Source organism: Cetorhinus maximus, chromosome 4 (genome assembly GCF_964194155.1).
Source record: "Cetorhinus maximus chromosome 4, sCetMax3.hap1.1, whole genome shotgun sequence".
Lineage (NCBI taxonomy): Eukaryota > Metazoa > Chordata > Chondrichthyes > Lamniformes > Cetorhinidae > Cetorhinus > Cetorhinus maximus.
The window spans coordinates 164,606,708-164,619,409 of record NC_135882.1 but is presented as its reverse complement, the minus strand read 5'-3'; positions in this window follow the sequence as shown (position 1 = coordinate 164,619,409).

The following is a 12,702-nucleotide window of genomic DNA, read 5'->3' as shown; positions in this document are numbered from 1 at the left end:
AACCACATCAGCCACAAGGACTTCCACTTGCTGAGTGTTCAGCTCGTGCGCCTCCACCACAGCCACATCCTACAGGCCTGTGCACGATTCCCAGGGACCGTCCATGACTCCTACATCCTTAGCAGGTCTCAGATCCCTGATGTCTTCCAGGGTTGACAGAGGCTGCAGGGTTGGCTCCTCGGGGACATGGGCTACCCACAGAGGATGTGGCTGACAACACCCAGGCGGCCGCCTCAAACTGCAGCAGAGCAACTGCATAACAAGGCTCATGCCGCGACGCGGACTTTGGTGGATCAAACGATAGGCATCTTGAAAATGAGGTTCCGGTGCCTCGACAAGTCTAGTGGAGCACTGCAATGCAGTCCCCAGAGGATGTCACACATCATCGTCGCTTGCTGCGCGCTCCACAACCTGGCAGTGCAACAGGGGAGGACCTGACTGAGGAGGAGATGGAAGAGCTGCACGTCTCTTCTGATGTAGAGGATGTCGAAGGAGATGAGGGTGAGGAGGTCCTCACAGGTCTTGACATCCTCAACTTGCATCTCCGAACATTTGACTCCTGGTGGCTGATGACAGTGCACATACCCTCAGTGCTCAGGCTTATGACATGGAAGTGCAGCAGAGGCCTTAATAGTTGCTAGATTCCAGGAGGATGATGACAATATGCAGTGAGAACACACACAAACACGCACATACAAATACCTGCTATATATTAAGCAGGGGTACCCTCTACTGGATACCTCTGGAGAAACACGTTCACAAATTCCATTTTATCCAGTAATGTATCTAAGTGCTTTTAATTCATCATTTTAATTTTTTTCTGCAATCTTTTTTCAATTCTTCAATTTAATTCTGCTCTGAACTTAAATGTTCCCAGTAATTATATTGTTGTGCTATTAACTAACAACACTTCTTGGAACAATATAATGCAGTTTAAAATCAATCAAGCTGTCAATATAAATTCAGTCTTTGTGAAATGAGATATAATCACTTATAAAATGTATATCCCTCTTTGTCGACAACATCAGAAATGGTTTGTGTACCATGTAGAGGCCCCAGGTGGCTGCAGATGAGCCTCTGTTATAATATCACACAGAAAGCACTTACTAATGTTATTTCAGAGCACGAAAGATTCATTTTATCATCTGCTGAGTTTGAGCCATCACAGGTTCAATGTGTAACAGATATTATCTATGTCAAAAGAAATCTCTGCTCGGGCCATTGCTACACTTTAACACATGAACAGTTTATGCACTAGCAGCCTGGCCAATTCCAGTCAGCCGTAAAATTATATATATTTAGTTACACGTAGGCTGATATTCTGGTTTCCCCTCCCCACCTTCCCCCATCACCCAATGACCTCCATTACTTACCGCTGGACTCCAATTCCTCTCCCAGCCTGAGTGGTACACCGCCCATCACTCAACACACCGCCCCCCCACCCCCCCACCCACCCCAGCCTCCATTCCTCCCCCCACCAGCCTCCTATCTCCAGCTCCCTCACCCCACGCTCCATTCCTCCCCCCACCAGCCTCCTATCTCCTGCAAAACCTTCCCCGCCCCCCCCCCACCGACTCATCAGGCCTTCGATCCTGCCCCCATTTTGAAGGAAATGCTGACACAGAGGACGTAGTCGGTAGAAGTTAGAATCACATCAATGAAAGAATTGAAAGCAATGGAGGATATGGATAAAGTGTAAAGCAGGCTCACTATCCCCTATCACCCACTTTGTCCTCCCACCTGGGATCAACTTCATCCCTGTTGGACTAAGGTGCAGATGCAATTGCACTAAATTACATCACAAAACCAATCCTGCCTCTGTATTATTTTACATGGCGCCTTTTCTGACCACTGGATGTCCTAAAATACTTTAGAGCCAATGTGGTACTTTTTGAAGTGTAGCCAATGTTGCCATGTAGCAAATACGACAGCCAATTTGCATGATGAACAATGTGATAATGATCTGTGGTGACCCCATGTGCTTTGAAAAAAGCCTGTATTTTCCTTTTGTGTGATGTCCTCCTTAAGACCAAAGTGAGCTGGGAAGTACTCTGAAAGAGGGTTAATTGGTTTACTGATTATGACATCATTAGGTTCCAAGATGCCCATGGGACCTGGGGCTGCCATGGGATGAATAACTAAAAAGGTAAATAGAAGGCTTATTGCAGTGGTATTAGATTCCAACCTGTTTTGTGGCAGGCAGTTCAGATTAGAACCTGCAGTTCAGAACAGATCCTGGTGTTGAAGCAGGTCTCTGAGAATATAGCAGAGATTGTGTTGCTCTGTGTGTTATGCAGTTCAATAGATAGAGAGCTGAAGACAGGAAGAGAAGGGGATTGGGGTTTGGACTAGACCCACTGCTGCTGTTCTAGGGTTGCCAGTGCCCACCAGACCACTTAAAGGTTTTGGAGAAAGGAGTCTCTGGGGGTTCTGTGCCATTAGCACTGTTGTGACCCAAGTAAGAGAGGGTTCACAGGTGTGCATCTTGTCAGTGTTAATTGTGTCTGGGGACTTGGGATGGAATGCAGCTGTTGGTGAATGTGGCTCAGGGTCCGAAACGACTAAGTGTGGAGTGAGATACCCTACATAACAGAGGCCAAGTTGGAAAGACTGTGATATTTCACCTGGTGCCTCGTTTGTGCGGGAAGTATTGTGGATGCTTGTAACTATGTGAGGCATATCTTAGTTGTATTGACTATATAATGTGAAATTTACCTTTTTATTTGAAATATCTTTTGCATGTTAATGTTTGAATTACATTGGTTTTAGTAGATTTGCTACAGTAAAAGTTTTAAAAAGTGAAATCTGGTCCATCAATCTTCCTTCTGTTGACATTGTGTGGATTTGTTTCTCTTACCAGTTACAGGTCCCTAGGTGGATTGTAACACACCAGATAATCTATGTTCTGTTATATTGATTGAGGGATAAACATTGACCAGGACTCCAGGAACAATTCCCCCGCTCTTCTTTGAAATAGAACCATGGGGCATTTCACATCTAGCTGAAGAGGCAGATAGGGCCTTTGCTATTCAAAGGAAGGCACCTCTGACAATGCAGTACCCCCTCATTACTACATTGGGAGTGTCAGCTTTCATTTTTGGAGTGGGACTTGAACCAACCACCATCAGATTCAGAGGTAAGAATGCTACCAACTGAACCAGTTGACACTCGGTAGGTGGGCAAGCAGATAGCCAACAAACCAAGGCAACAAGTCAAAACTATAGTCCCCTAGCTGTGGAAGGAGCACACATCTTCAATCGCAGGTTAACATGGGGATAATTTAGAAGCTGTGCTATTGTGTAAAAGGATGAGAACGTGCTGATATCTCACTTTACCTCTCACCAGATTGTTAATTCCATTGAAATCACTTAAACTAAAAACTGGAGGTGCCGATTTTCATTAAATCCGAATTACACCCACTCCCGTCGTGCATAAAAATGAGCATCCAGGATATTTGTGTAAATGGAATTATGCTATATTAGAAGTTAATTTGTGAAAACACATCAAAAAACATGGGGAGAAACTGGCAGGAGGGTCGGTAACCAAAAGGCACAGATTTAAGATCATTGGCAAAAATATCCAGGGCCTGAATCTTACGTTCATTGGGCGCGTGGACCGGCGGGCCCGGAAGCAGACGCGAAATGTGCTTGCGCCCGCGATTGGACCCGGAACGCAATTGATTGGCCAGCCAGCGGGAAATGCGTGCGCCAAGAAAGCCTCAGCGCCGCCGGTTGGGCTGGGGGGTGGGGCGGGGTGGGGAATGAGCGAGCGCCGACAAAAGTGAGGGTTCTAGCGAGCTCCCCGAAAGCAGACAGCTGCTGCGGAGCTGCCTCAGGGAGATGCAGACCTGGACAGAGTAAATGGCAAAGAACAAAATGCACCAAACTGTGTCTGTGCAGCACATTCGAGCACCTGGCAGCAGAACTCAAAAAACATCAGTCCCCAGATATCTTCTTTTCTTATTGTATTTCACCCCCGGACATTTCATCTCACAATGGATCGAGGTTTCAGCAAAAACGTCAAAGGAACCTGTAAGAGCGGAGGGCCATGTAAAATCGATCCCAATTTCCTCCTTAATGGGCTTAATTGCCTGCTTAATTGCCGGCAGGCACACCTCCGACTGCCGTGCAAAGCATCACGCGAGTGCGCAATGATGTCGGGATGCGCACCCGATGCCTCGTTGCGTGATTTCACTCACTGTCGGGTCAGGCGCGCACCCACACACCCAGCGTAGAATTCTGACCCTGGGGTGAGATGAAGAGATTTTTTTCTTTTTTTAAAAGAGGGCGAGTTGTTGTGATATGGAATACGTTGTCTGAAAGGGTGATGGAGGCAGAGTAACTCTCAAAAGGAGATTGAGAGGGTTTTTTTTTAGGGCCACGGGGAAAGAGCAGGGAGAGAGCTTAATTGGGTAACTCTTTGCAAAGAGCCAGCACAGCTACAATGGGATGAATGGGCTGCTTCTGTGCTGTAAGTTGCTATGGGCTGAATGTTAACTCCTAAAAATGGGGTGGTTGGGGTCAAGTCAGGTTAAAACTCAAAAAAAGCCAGAAAAAGTCTGTGGCCAATCTGCTTGCAGAGAATGCAGGATTGTCATTTAAATATTATAATCTGGCTGTATGCCTTCAGTTTTAACAGTCATTCCATGCTTAACTCATGCTGACCTGTTTCCCCCAGTCTTTGGGAAAGCCAACAGGTGAAAGGAGGTGAGAAGAACCGAGTCCATGAGGTAAGTGCCTTTACAGCACTTCTTGTGGGCCAGGAGGAGCAGACATGTTTTATCCAGGCCCAATAAAATTACTCAGTAAACACTGCCCCCCGCCGCTCCAACCATAGGAACCCCACTCACACCATTGGACAATCAACCTTGAGTTTGGACACTCACCCTGCCCACGCCCCACCCCCACAATATGACATTCTTCCCTGATCAGTTCCAACACCCCCCCCCCCAACCAACTGCTTCATCTTTGGATACCCCCCGCCACAGCACCACCCCACCCTCCCCCACACCCGCCGGGCCCCTCGAACATCCCCACAACCCAACAACCCCATGATGGAACACACTGCAATGGCCAGGACCCCTCACACACCCCCCCCACCCCCCCCCGCCCCCCACACACCCCCGCCACAACCTCTCCCACTGGCACCCTCCACTGAACCTAACAGCTTTCAGGCTAACCGTGGCCTTGTGTTGCAACCCGACAGACGCCAAGTCTGCCACGCAGCTTGTCCGTGGGAGAGAACAACCTCCCGGGGTCCCTTGGTTCAAAGCTGCAGGACGGGTGAGAAACTCATCCTTCCAGGATTCTGAAACTCAAAACAGCCCCCCAATCCCTCCCCACGTCCCAGGTACGTGATTCAACGTCTAGATTTCCTAAAACGTCCTAATTAGAACTGGTTTTTGCAATAGTGACTGGATATGGCCTTGAATAAAATTGGTCTCTGAGGAGACACTCAAACCGAGAGCCCCAACTAATAGTTTTAAGACCAACGTGAAGTGGAGTTTACTCCTGTCTCATATTTCTTAGCAATGAAAGGATGACGTGCCGATTTCCATTTTTCCACTGGGAGGCAATAATTGAATCTTGTAGACAATATTTTTCCTTGAATTAAGCGCTTCAAGAATGTTAATGATAAGTATTGCACCGCATGTACACAATGCATGTGCATCTAAAAATGAAAAGGTGATCCCTTATGAAAATGCAACCTGTGGATACGTGATTGATATGAATTGTGCTCTGCGCCTATAAAGGATACAATGGCCTATATTATACAGCCTAACTGTTGCGTCTAAATCACATTGATATACTTGTCCCAATACATAAAGTGAGAGATGGCGCAGTTACTAAAGGATAGGTTAGGAACAATTGGGAGAATAAATGTATTTGATTTAATGGTAACAGCTTTGTGAAATTTAGTTTTTTATAGTTTATGTCTGGATTGTCGCTCTCACACCACGTTCTGAGTTGTTCTTAAGCATTACCGTAAATCATTGAGTTTAACGTATATTTTGTCCTGAAAAGATATGAAGAATGGGCAGCACAATGTAGTGCGCAAGGATACTAAGGGGAAGCAAGACAAATACATGATGGAGAAAGGAATAGAAGGATATGCCAAAAGGATTTGGAAATAATAATTAGCACTTTACAATAATTGTCCTCTTATCCTAAGATTCTGTCCCAGTGCGAGACTGACAGAGACTTGATAAAACAGTGCGAGAGCGGCAGAGACTTCATAAAACAGTACGAGAGCGGCAGAGACTTCATAAAACAGGACGAGAGTGACAGAGACTTCATAAAACAGCGTGAGAGTGACAGAGACATCATAAACAGTGTGAGTGACAGAGACTTCATAAAACAGCGTGAGAGTGACAGAGACTTCATAAAACAGCGTGAGAGTGGCGGAGACTTCATAAACAGCGTGAGAGTGACAGAGACTTCACAAAACAGTCCGAGAGTGGCAGAGACTTCATAAAACAGTACGAGAGCGGCAGAGACTTCATAAAACAGTACGAGAGCGGCAGAGACTTCATAAAACAGCGCGAGAGTGGCAGAGACTTCATAAAACAGCGTGAGACTGACAGAGACTTCATACAAGAGAGCGAGAGCGGCAGAGACTTCATAAAACAGCACGAGAGTGGCAGAGACTTCATAAAACAGCGTGAGAGTGGCAGAGACATCATAAATCAGCACGAGAGCGGCAGAGACTTCATAAAACAGTACGAGAGCAGCAGAGACATCATAAAACAGTGCGAGAGCAGCAGAGACTTCATAAAACAGCACGAGAGCGGCAGAGACTTCATAAAACAGTGCGAGAGTGGCAGAGACATCATAAAACATCGCGAGAGTGACAGAGACTTCATAAAACAGTGCGAGAGTGGCAGAGACATCATAAAACAACGCGAGAGCGGCAGAGACTTCATAAAACAGCACAAGAGTGGCAGAGACTTCATAAAACAGTACGAGAGTGGCAGAGACTTCATTAAACAGCATGAGAGTGGCAGAGACTTCATAAAACAGAGAGGAAGCGGCAGCGACTTCATAAAACAGTACGAGAGTGGCAGAGACTTCATAAAACAGTAGGAGAGCGGCAGAGACTTCATAAAACAGTAGGAGGGCGGCAGAGACTTCATAAAACAGTACGAGAGCCGCAGAGACTTCATAAAACAGACAGGAAGCGGCAGAGACTTCATAAAACAGTACAAGAGCCGCAGAGACTTCATAAAACAGACAGGAAACGGTAGAGACTTCATAAAACAGTACGAGAGCGGCAGAGACTTCATAAAACAGTACGAGAGTGACAGAGACTTCATAAAACAGTACGAGAGTGGCAGAGACTTCATAAAACAGTAGGAGAGTGGCAGAGACTTCATAAAACAGCACGCGAGCGGCAGAGACTTCATAAAACAGTGCGAGAGTGGCAGAGACATCATAAAACATCGCGAGAGTGACAGAGACTTCATAAAACAGTGCGAGAGCGGCAGAGACATCATAAAACAACGCAAGAGCGGCAGAGACTTCATAAAACAGTACGAGAGCGGCAGAGACTTCATAAAACAGTACGAGAGTGGCAGAGACTTCATAAAGCAGTACGAGAGTGACAGAGACTTCATAAAACAGTGCGAGAGCGGCAGAGACTTCATAAAACAGTGCGAGAGTGGCAGAGACTTCATAAAACAGCGCGAGAGCGGCAGAGACTTCATAAAACAGTACGAGAGTGGCAGAGACTTCATAAAACAGCGTGAGAGTGACAGAGACTTCATAAAACAGTGCGAGAGTGGCAGAGACTTCATAAAACAGTACGAGAGTGGCAGAGACTTCATAAAACAGTGCGAGAGCGGCAGAGACTTCATAAAACAGCGCGAGGGCGGCAGAGACTTCATAAAACAGTACGAGAGTGGCAGAGACTTCATAAAACAGTACGAGAGTGGCAGAGACTTCATAAAACAGTACGAGAGCGGCAGAGACTTCATAAAACAGTACGAGAGCGGCAGAGACTTCATAAAACAGTACGAGAGTGGCAGAGACTTCATAAAACAGTCCGAGAGCGGCAGAGACTTCATAAAACAGCGCGAGAGTGGCAGAGACTTCATAAAACAGCACGAGAGCGGCAGAGACTTCATAAAACAGCACGAGAGTGGCAGAGACTTCATAAAACAGCACGAGAGTGGCAGAGACTTCATAAAACAGCACGAGAGTGGCAGAGACTTCATAAAACAGCACGAGAGTGGAAGAGACTTCATAAAACAGTACGAGAGTGGCCGAGACTTCATAAAACAGTCCGAGAGTGGCAGAGACTTCATAAAACAGTACAAGAGCAGCAGAGACTTCATAAAACAGCGCGAGAGTGGCAGAGACTTCATAAAACAGCACGAGAGCGGCAGAGACTTCATAAAACAGCACGAGAGCGGCAGAGACTTCATAAAACAGTGCGAGAGTGGCAGAGACTTCATAAAACAGTGCAAGAGCGGCAGAGATTTCATAAAACAGTACGAGAGTGGCAGAGACTTCATAAAACAGTACGAGAGCAGCAGAGACTTCATAAAACAGTGCGAGAGTGGCAGAGACTTCATAAAACAGCACGAGAGTGGCAGAGACTTCATAAAACAGTACGAGAGTGGCAGAGACTTCATAAAACAGTGCGAGAGCGGCAGAGACTTCATAAAACAGTACGAGAGTGGCAGAAACTTCAAAAAACAGTACAAGAGTGGCAGAGACTTCATAAAACAGTACGAGAGTGGCAAAGGCTTCATAAAACAGTACGAGAGTGGCAGAGACTTCATAAAACAGCGTGAGAGTGACAGAGACTTCATAAAACAGTACGAGAGTGGCAGAGACTTCATAAAACAGTACGAGAGTGGCAGAGACTTCATAAAACAGTGCGAGAGCGGCAGAGACTTCATAAAACAGCGCGAGGGCGGCAGAGACTTCATAAAACAGTACGAGAGTGGCAGAGACTTCATAAAACAGTACGAGAGTGGCAGAGACTTCATAAAACAGTACGAGAGCGGCAGAGACTTCATAAAACAGCATCACAATGGCAGAGACTTCATAAAACAGAGCAAGAGTGACAAAGAATTCACAAAACAGGGAGGGAGAGACTTCATAAAAATTGAGGGAAATTGAGGAGCAAATATGTGCACAATTTGCGGAGCTGTGTAAAAACAATAACAATAGGGTAATTATATTAGGTGATTTCAACTTTCCCAACATTAATTGGGGTAGACATAGTGTTAAGGGCTTGGATGGAGAGGGCCCAACAAGATGTAAAGGGTCCAACAAGGGATGGTGCATTGCTGGACCTAATTCTGGGGAATGAAGCCGGACAGGTGGCTGAGGTGGTGGTGGGGGAGCATTTTAGTGATAGCGACCACAACATGGTACAGTTTAAGTTTGTTATGGACAAAGAAATAGACAAGTTGCAAAAAAATGTTTTGGATTGGGGGAGAGTGGATTTTAGTAAAATCAGGCAGGATCTAGCCAAGGTAGACTGGGAACAGTTACTTGTGGGGAAATCTACAGAAGAACAGTGGGGGGGTGTTCAAAAAGGAAATGGGGTGGGTACTGGCTCAACATGTTCCCTCTAGGGTGATAGGAAGGAGTAACAAGCCCAGAGAACCATGGATGACCAGAGATATTCAGGTTATGTTGAGAAGGAAAAGAGAGGCTTTTAGCAGGTAAAAGGGGAGCAAATCAGCAGAGGCATTAGTGGAGTACAGAAAGTGCAGGGTGGAGCTTAAGAAAGCAATTAGGAGAGCAAAGAGGGAAATGAGAAAGCTCTGGCTGATAAAAGTAGGGAAAATCCCAAGATAATCTACAAATATATCAATGGGAAGTGGATAACTAGGGAAAGAGTAGGGCCCATAAGGGACCAAGGGGGCAATCTATGGGTGGAGCCAGAGGACATCGCTAGAGTGTTGAACGAATACTTCACATCCGTCTTCACCCAAGAGAATGAGGATGAAGGTATTGAACTCGGGGGGAGAGGCTGCAAGGTTCTTAAGCAAATTGATATAGTGAGTGACAAGGTATTGGAGGTGTTGGCAGGATTAAAAGTGGACAAATCTCTAAATTCGGATAATTTGTGTCCCAGACTCCTGAGGGAGGCAAGGGAGGAGATCGCAGGGGCTCTGATCCAAATTTTTAATTCCTCTCTGGCCATGGGGGAGGTGCCAGAGGACTGGAGAACAGCTAATGTGGTTCCGTTATTTAAGAAGGGTTGTAGAGATAAGCCAGGGAACTACAGGCCAGTGAGTCTCACATTAGTGATAGGGAAACTATTAGAGAAAGTTCTGAAGAAGAGGCAAGGTTTGATCAGGGATAGTCAGCATGGCTTTGTCAGAGGGAGGTGATGCCTAACAAATTTGATTGAATTTTTTGATGAGGTGACCAGGTGTGTAGATGAGGGTAGTGTAGTTGATGTAGTTTATATGGATTTCAGCAAAGCCTTTGACAAGGTCCCATATGGGAGTCTTATAGAGAAGGCAAATGCACATGGGATACAGGGTAATTTGATAAGGTCGATTCAAAATTGGCTTAGTTGTAGGAGACAGAGGATGATGACAGAAGAATGCTTTAGTGACTGGAAGCCAGTGTCCAGTGGCGTACCACAGAGATCTGCGCTGGGTCCCCTATTATTCATCACTTATATAAACAACATAGGTGACTATATGGGGGGTAGGATTAGTAAGTTTGCGGATGACACAAAGATTGGCCCGGTGGTTAATAGTGACGTTGAATGTCTTGGGCTACAGGAAGATACAGATGGGATGGTCAAATGGTCAGATAAGTGGCAGATGAAATTTAACCCTGAAAAGTGTGAGGCGATACACTTTGGAAGGAGTAATTTGACAAGGAAGTATTCAATGAACGACATGACACTAGGAAGTTCTGAGGAACAAAGGGACCTTGGCATGTGTGTCCATAGATCTCTGAAGACGGAGGGGCATGTTAGTGGGGTGGAGAAAAAGGCATATGGGACACTTGCCTTTATCAATCAAGGCATAGATTACAAAAGTAGGGATGTCATGTTGGAGTTGTATCGAACCTTGGTGAGGCCACAGCTGGAGTACTGTGTGCAGTTCTGGTCGCCACATCATAGGAAGGATGTGATTGCACTGGAGGGGGTGCAGAGGAGATTCACCAGGATGTTGCCTGGGATGAAACATTTAAGTTATGAAGAGAGGTTGGATAGACTTGGGTGGTTTTCGTTGGAGCAAAGAAGACTGAGGGCGACCTGATCGAGGTGCACAAGATTATGAGGGGCATGGACAGGGTGGACAGGGAGCAGCTGTTCCCTTTAGTTGAAAGGTCAGTCACAAGGGGACATAAGTTCAAGGTGAGGGGCAGGAGGTTTAGGGGGGATGTGAGCAAAAACTTTTTTACCCAGAGGGTGGTGATGGTCTGGAATGCACTGCCTGAGAGGGTGGTGGAGGCGGGTTGCCTCACATCCTTTAAAAATTATCTGGAGGAGCACTTGGCACGTCATAACATTCAAGGCTATGGGCCAAGTGCCGGTAAATGGGATTAGGTATGTAGGTCAAGTGTTTCTAACGTGTCGGTGCAGACTCGATGGGCCGAAGGGCCTCTTGTGTACTGTGTGATTCTGTGAAAATATCCTGAGAATGTCAGAGACTTCATAAAACAGTCCAAGCACGTCAGGGACTTCATAAAAAAGCGCAAGGGCGGAACAGACTGCATAAAACAACGCGAGAGTGGCAGAGACTTCATAAAACAGTACGAGAGTGGCAGAGACTTCATAAAACAGCACGAGAGTGGCAGAGACTTCATAAAACAGCACGAGAGTGGCAGAGACTTCATAAAACAGCACGAGAGTGGCAGAGACTTCATAAAACAGTACGAGAGTGGCAGAGACTTCATAAAACAGTACGAGAGTGGCAGAGACTTCATAAAACAGAGAGGAAGTGTCAGAGACTTCATAAAACAGTACGAGAGTGGCAGAGACTTCATAAAACATAGAGCAAGTGTCAGAGACTTCATAAAACAGTACGAGAGTGGCAGAGACTTCATAAAACAGTGCGAGAGTGGCAGAGACTTCATAAAACAGTGCGAGAGTGGCAGAGACTTCATAAAACAGAGAGGAAGTGTCAGAGACTTCATAAAACAGTACGAAAGTGGCAGAGACTTCATAAAACAGAGAGGAAGTGTCAGAGACTTCATAAAACAGTACGAGAGTGGCAGAGACTGCATAAAAAAGAGAGGAAGTGTCAGAGACTTCATAAAACAGTACGAGAGTGGCAGAGACTTCATAAAACAGTGCGAGAGTGGCAGAGACTTCATAAAACAGAGAGGAAGTGTCAGAGACTTCATAAAACAGTACGAAAGTGGCAGAGACTTCATAAAACAGAGAGGAAGTGTCAGAGACTTCATAAAACAGTACGAGAGTGGCAGAGACTTCATAAAACAGTGCGAGAGTGGCAGAGACTTCATAAAACAGAGAGGAAGTGTCAGAGACTTCATAAAACAGTACGAGAGTGGCAGAGACTTCATAAAACAGCACGAGAGTGGCAGAGACTTCATAAAACAGCGCGAGAGTGGCAGAGACTTCATAAAACAGTACGAGAGTGGCAGAGACTTCATAAAACAGCACGAGAGTGGCAGAGACTTCATAAAACAGCACGAGAGTGGCAGAGACTTCATAAAACAGTACGAGAGTGGCAGAGACTTCATAAAACAGCACGAG